The sequence below is a fragment of the Myxocyprinus asiaticus genome, chromosome 26 (assembly GCF_019703515.2).
Source record: "Myxocyprinus asiaticus isolate MX2 ecotype Aquarium Trade chromosome 26, UBuf_Myxa_2, whole genome shotgun sequence".
NCBI lineage: Eukaryota > Metazoa > Chordata > Actinopteri > Cypriniformes > Catostomidae > Myxocyprinus > Myxocyprinus asiaticus.
The window spans coordinates 3,642,063-3,649,408 of NC_059369.1; positions in this window are offsets into that span (position 1 = coordinate 3,642,063).

Sequence of the window (7,346 nt, forward strand, 5' to 3'; positions counted from 1 at the left end):
TCCTATCTGCCAACAACCAAGAAAACTGTGTCCAGGTGTACCTAGGAGAATTTTTGCTGTTTTGAAGGCAAAGGTGGCCACACCAAATATTGATTTAGCTTTTTTATGTTTACTGGACTTTGTATGATGTTAATTGATAAATGAAAACTATTTATTTCATTATTTTTTTGAAGAAATCCTCACTATGCAACATATTTCACAAGTGCCTAAAATGTTTGCACAGTACTGTATGTTGTAGGGAGACATCATGTGTGTTAGCATAAGACTAGTGTGATAGAACTACTTACTGACCTTGTTGGTGTAAAGCTTTATCCAGTCTTTTAACTTCAATTAAATAAACACAATACCTGTAAACCTGGTAATTAATACCGGCAAACTGGGACTGTTTACATGAAGCAAACAGGAATTTGGTTGATAATGCATAACCAGAAGTTCATCCATCTAGAACAAAATTAGCAGTTTACAGATCAAATATCAAACATGTAAATAATACACATACTGTAAGCGCTTTAACAACAAAATACAGGTGTCTCATTTCTGTGTGCTGCTCTTTCTTCGTCTTTTAAACCCTTTGGAATGTGTAATTTCCTTGTAAATGTTTTACTGTAATCTCATTTTCCCCTGTGGTCATCAATATATTGCTAAAAGTGGTATAAATCGAGCTGAACTTGTATTGAACCCAGAACACTCCTTTACTCATGACTTCTTGTTTGATATGATACCTGCATGTTTGTTGCAGTGCTCTCTTGTGGAAGAGGCCTGAAGTAACAGCTTTATCTAACAGTTTTCAAGGCTCAAGGTTATAAACTCCAAGGACGTAAGCCGTGTGAATGATAAAAAAATGATCTGTTGGAAAACAAACAGACATTTTTCTCTCAGTCTCTGTCTTTCTCTTCTGCTTCTTTCCTTGAAAGTCTTTCTTTACACCTAAAGAAATGAACAATGCTTTCAAAACGATGCACACTTGCATGAGATGAACACTGCAGTTATAAGTGGCTTTGAAAAGGCTGTTTTATTTTATTTGTAGCGGGTCGTGGAGGCCACCATGTGGCCATTTTGATATAACATGTCTTGTAATTAGGCATTGTTAATTAACACAAACTTCAGTTGAACCTCAAACTTCAACATTTTGCAGTGATACTCTTGAATATTGTGCACCAGTAAATCTGCATTAACATCGCACAGGGGCTCCATAACTGGTGGGGGCAGCAAAGAGGCTAATTCGGTCGTAACGCTTGTTTAAGAAGAAAAGTAGAAATGATGGCTGTGCCCTAATTTGTGGACTGTCAGAGTACTGTTTGTATTGCATTTGATAAAAAATTTACTTCTCAGACATTAAAAAAGGTAAGTTATTTAGGTATGCAAGCGAGCAGTATGAACACATTCCTGGACATACTTCATACGGGAACGTAGTCATTTTCACTGAAAAATAATCTACTCTGGTTTTGTTAAACAAGAACAATCTAATCACAATGAACATAACAGAACTTAACGTTGAAAAGAGCTGCCTGACTGCCAATGTTTTTTTAATTCAGAGTTTTTAATGTGACTCCCATGGCATTATGGGATAGTAAAGAATCCAGTGAAGGTGCATTTCAGAATTTTGTCGTATTTAGTCCTATAGGTCATCCAGGTATTTCTGGCCTACTGTTTTATGAATACTGGGGCTTCAGACACCCTACTACTTTGACATACTTTAGGCATACTATATAGTAGGGAATTATAAATATTGAGTCGGAATGGCATACTACTATATACTTCGTAAAGAAGGACACTGCACATTTTGGGAGTTGGTCATCTGTGTATTCCATACAGAATATTTGAAAACATTAAACAGTATAAATAATACATAGATCTACTCAGTGTCAGCGCTCTTGTGCTCTTTTTTTAAAGGGTATTAGTGGGCAGAGCAGAGGTGGACAGTCTTAGGGCATTTTCAGACTTGTAGCTTGTTTGATTTGTTCCAAAACAGGGGCTAAAATAGTTACAATGTTGCATTTTCTTCTTGGTTCAGTTCGCTTTCACAAGGCAATATTTCAAAACGGACCAAAATTGAGTACATAAAAGTCACATGTGAGCAAGCTGTCCCCTCATTAGTCAGAATGTTTGAGTGCTGTTCCGGGATTTAGCACATCCATTCATATTGACCTGTTTCATGTGACGTCACTGTATGACTGCGCTGCCATGTTTGTGTCCAATATTCCATATACCTTCATTGTGCTGCGCTGTGAGATACGACAATAACCTTCTTCAGGAGTTGAAAGAAGCTCTTACATTCATACAGACAGGATCATCACAGATGTTTTTTAATACTGTGACTGAATCAGACCAGAAAACAACACAAAAATATTTGTAACTTCTAAATGAGAGATGTTTATGGTGATGTGCCGGTGGGCATGTGTACTCGCTGGTCACACATCAGACTCGCCTGCGTCCGTGGATGAATCGAGGATAAAATATCTTTAAATGTCCACGAAAGTTGAATTTGCCAATATTTGTGCTGTCTTCAGATCTGTATGAACTTTTCCTGGGACTTGGCATGGATCAAAAGCAATGTTTGATGTTTTTCTTAATCTCGTTTTTTGGGTGTTTTTCTATTTACCACTAGTGTTTCCTCCCGCTGATGGTCACAAATATGGTGGCTGTGGGGAAAAGTGATGTCATTGAAAGAGGTCAGTACCGGTTAAAATTATTTACCTGTAAAATTTGTCAACCGGAACAAATTTTCGAGTATTGTTTATGTCACGATCAAGTAGCTCTAAAATACCTGGAGAGAGCTATCAGTTAGCATTCCCATTCATATCTATTGCGGTGCTCAGTTCAGGGTCCCCGTGACTACCCCAGAAGTAGGCACCATCTTAGCACAAGTTTGCTCTACAGCTGCAGAAAAATGATGTCCTCACAACACAAAGTGCGCAAGTTAATAATTAATTAAATAACTTACCCATGGAATTTTACACCAGACCCTGTAGTGTGGCGATTAGCACACTTAAAAGCTGCACACGTTGGCATGTCAGCTTTTAATGCAAAATAAAATACATAAATCATCCTATCCTGACAGCAACTAAGACGTTTATACTGATTAACTTTTTTTCAGAATACATTTACATTTTTGAATGGCCGTCAATGGGGAAACATGCTCTTAAAGGGATAAATCATCCAAAAGATTTCATCATTATCTCACCCTCATGCCAACCCAGATGTGTATGACTTTCTGTCTTCTGCTAAACACAAATTATGATTTTTAGAAGACTGTTTCAACTCTGTAGGTCCATACAATGCAAATTAATGGGTTCCAAAATTTCCAAAAGGCATTATAAAAGTAATCCATATGACTCCAGTGTTTAATATTTTAAACTTTTTTTTATAGCAATTATTTATAATTTAATCGCCAAAAGCTACAGTATATCCACGTTTTGATGATGAATTACAGTGACGAGCTGACCTATAGATTTCTTCTCCAAAGGTCCATCAGGTATGTCCATAGTTTTCAGTTTCCATGAATCCCAGGGTGTGCTGAGTGACTCCAGCCAGGTCTCCTAAGCAACTAAATTGGCCCAGTTGCTATGGAGGGTAGAGTCACATGGGGTAACCTCCTTGTGATCGCTATAATGTGGTTCGTTCTCCGTGGGGCGCGTGGTGAGTTGAGCATGGTTGCCGTGGTGGATGGCATGAAGCCTCCACACACGCTATGTCTCCGTGGCAACGTGCTCAACAAGCCATGTGATAAGATGCGTGGGTTGATGATCTCAGACGTGGAGGCAACTGGGATTTGTCCTCCACCACCCGGACTGAGGCAAATCACTATGCAACCACGAGGACTTAAAAGCACATTGGGAACTGGGCATTCCAAAATTGGGAGAAAAAAAAAAAAAGTCAATTTTTTAAATTTTACTTTTACTGTTTTGAGTCTTTTGTTTTAAAATCTAGGCCTGAAGGCCCTAGTGATGATATAGTCCTTGCATGAAATAATCTTTCAAATACAAAATGGCAGTTCAGTCTTATAGCGTCCTAATAAAGCTCTACCACATTTCAAATGTCAAACGAGGCTCATTGGGTATAGCTTTATTTATCATGAGCCTGCATTGCATGTGTCATGTAATAGCATTCAATGGTCTTCACCTGAACTGCACACTGGAGAAAACAGAGAGGGGGAGGGGGAGAGAGAGAGAGAGAGAGAGAGAGAGAGAGAGAGAGAGAGAGAGAGAGAGAGAGAGGTGAATCACTTGGCTCTTACTTTCATTTCTCACACACTCATCCACCATGGTGAGCTGCTCTGATTCCATACTTATTCCTTTTCCCATCTCTCTGTTGTGGCTTGGATGGTTAGAGATGGAGGTTTGAGTGAGTGACAGCAGACGATGAGATGGTGGTCTGCTCAGGCCTCTGGGCTTGTGTGACTTCGTGAACACAGAGACGGGCTGCGCTGATGAATCCCAGCTGCTCTGGGTGGGTCGGGTGGAGGCCGGCGCCTGCACAAATGCAGTTGTTTGAGCACAGATGTTTCATCTAAAATATTCCAGCTGGCTTTGCAAGAAAGAGCAGAATAAAGAGAGATAATCGAACAAAGGAAGAGAGAGAGTGAGTTCAGTTGCAGTAAATAATGTTCGTTGAAATGGTATATGCATATGTGGACACATGGCACATCTTGAACTTGGAGGAATCCTTCAATCTAAAATGAAAATTCTATAAAAGTATCTTAAAAGTTGTCCATTTGACTTGTGCGCTATATCACGAGTCTTCTGAAGCCATACGCTGGCATTCTGTGACGAACAAACAAAAGTGTAATTTGTTCCTTTTCAGCACTGGCAGGTTATAGCATAATTTTCTGTAAAGCTGCTTTGAAACGATGCGTGTTTTCAAAAGCACTACCCAAATAAAAATTACTTGACTTTATTTTTCATATATCAAGAGATGATGCAACAAATTAGAAAATAAGATGGATTACTTCCACTCTAAAATTTTATGAGACGCAACAGCCTGTCAAACACATAACAATACAGCTACCCGTAACAAATAAGATACACGTACTGTATGTATTTTCTCAATTGATTCTAATTATATGTACAACAACGCAAATGGCAATAAGGATCAAACTGCTGTGTTGTGTTGAACTTGCTTTGGCTTACTTCCACGTTGCTGCTTCATCAAATAGCAATGTCAATTGTAAATGAAGTCAATCACTGAAAAAACAGTGACACCTTGAGCAACAAGGTACACACTAATGGGAAACTGATAATTCACCATTGTTGCACAGAAAATCTACATGATGTAGTAGCTATTTGTATTTATTTTGTCTTGTAATAAATAAAGAAATAGATATCATGTGATAGTAAATTAATTTAGATAAAATTTAATTAATCATATAAAATTATGATTTATGGAAGCACAAATATATATTTTGACACTTCTAAATACCTTGGGTCACTAAAGACCCTATACATGGTAATTAAGGCAGTAGAATTGTATTTATTTATTTATGCAATTTGGCAGTTTTTTTTCCTCCCCAATTTGGAATGCCCAATTCCCAGTGCGCTCTAAGTCCTCATGGTGGCGTAGTGACTTGACTCAATCTCAGTTGCCTCTGCGTCTGAGACCGTCAATCCGTGCATCTTATCACGTGGCTTGTTGAGCGTGTTACCGTGGAGACACGCTTCACGCTATTCTCCGCAGCATCCACGCACAACTCACCACACACCCCACCGAGAGCGAGAACCACATTATAGCGACCATGAGGAGGTTACCACATGTGACTCTTCCCTCCCTAGCAACCGGGCCAATTTGGTTGCTTGGGAGACCTGGATGGAGTCACTCAGCACGACCCTGGATTCGAACTTGCGACTCCAGGGGTAGTAGTCTGCATCTTTACTCGCTGAGCTACCCAGGCTCTATTTTGGCAGTTTTTTTATGGATTCATAAGAGGAAGGCTAAGGAAGTTGGGGGCATAACTCCAAAAAAATGCTTGAGGTAAAGGGGGTGGAATGAGGTCCCGGGTCGCAAAAGACTTGAGGTATACATTTAAGGGGTAGTACATCACAGAATGAGCCATGGTGAATCTATGGACAGCTGTCACACCAGACCTGAGCTTGCTGTCTGTTTCTGCACACTTCTGCACCATCAATATGTGTCCACAGCATTCTATTCCAAATTAAAGAATACATGTGTTTTCCACCAAATATTTGGATGGATAATACATGGATAAAACATTTGTATTACCATTCATGTCATAAAGAGTCAACTTTACCTATCTGTTGCTTTTCATCAACACACAATGCTATTAGTTTTCAGCAGCACAAATTTTCAGGACCAAAGTGAAGATGACTGCGTTGGAAGGGAAAAGACGAAGATGTGGTCATCCTGAAGTAAAACTACAGGGTGTGAGAAAGATAAGAATCCATTTGCCTGCTGAACATCTTTCTCTCTCTGGGTGTGAGTGTTTATTTTCCCATGTGTTGAAAGAGGAATTCTTTGAAGTAGGAGTGGAGGACTGGAATGTTGATCCCATCTTGCCAACTTGCCACCCCAGTTTCCTGTCAGACAGGAAGTCGGCCAATGTGTGGCCTGATGTCACCAGAAGTGGGTCTCTGCCTCTCTGGTCTAAAGGCCAGAAAGTCCTGTCCATGCAGGATATGATGCTTTCCAGCTTACTAATGTTCAAAAACATGATACAGTGTGACAGACATTGTTCTCACACAGAAACCAACTGAAGAATAGTTTTGCTTGATTTCAGGGCACTGCCAAGAGCGATTGCGTAACATACTTTTAGAGAAGCGTTGTGAAAAGACAAACGCTCTGGTCAACAGCAGAGGAGGCCACTGGAATGTGCCTCTGTTTATTATTCCTTTTCTCACTTTCTCTCTCACTCAAGGATCAAAAGGTCAAGGTTTATTCGCTGGAACGCATTCCTGCTACATGCAAACACAGTCAGTGTCCAGTCTGCGTCGATTTCAACACAAGCACTTGTGTCTGTGGAAAACGCTGATGTTCACATTTTGGCATAATGCCGTCTGATGCTGTAAACACAGTAAATCTGTCCCTTTTTTTGATGACTCTGTGTCTTTCTGATCTTGCATTGGTCTTTCTCTACTCAATCTGACACAGACACTCAAAGACCTCAGAAGGACACACAGTTCAAAGCTAAATTGTCTGGGAACTATTTAACACAAACATTGAACACACAGCAGGCCTAAACTCTGACACATACACACATAGATATATCTGCTTCACCTGTGAGTGTCAGTCATCAGCCAGAAACCCCACTGATATCAGTACAAAGTTCCAGTATTCCCAGTTCTCTGCCACCCATGAGACACTCAGAGGGAGGGATGGAGATATATTTACACACA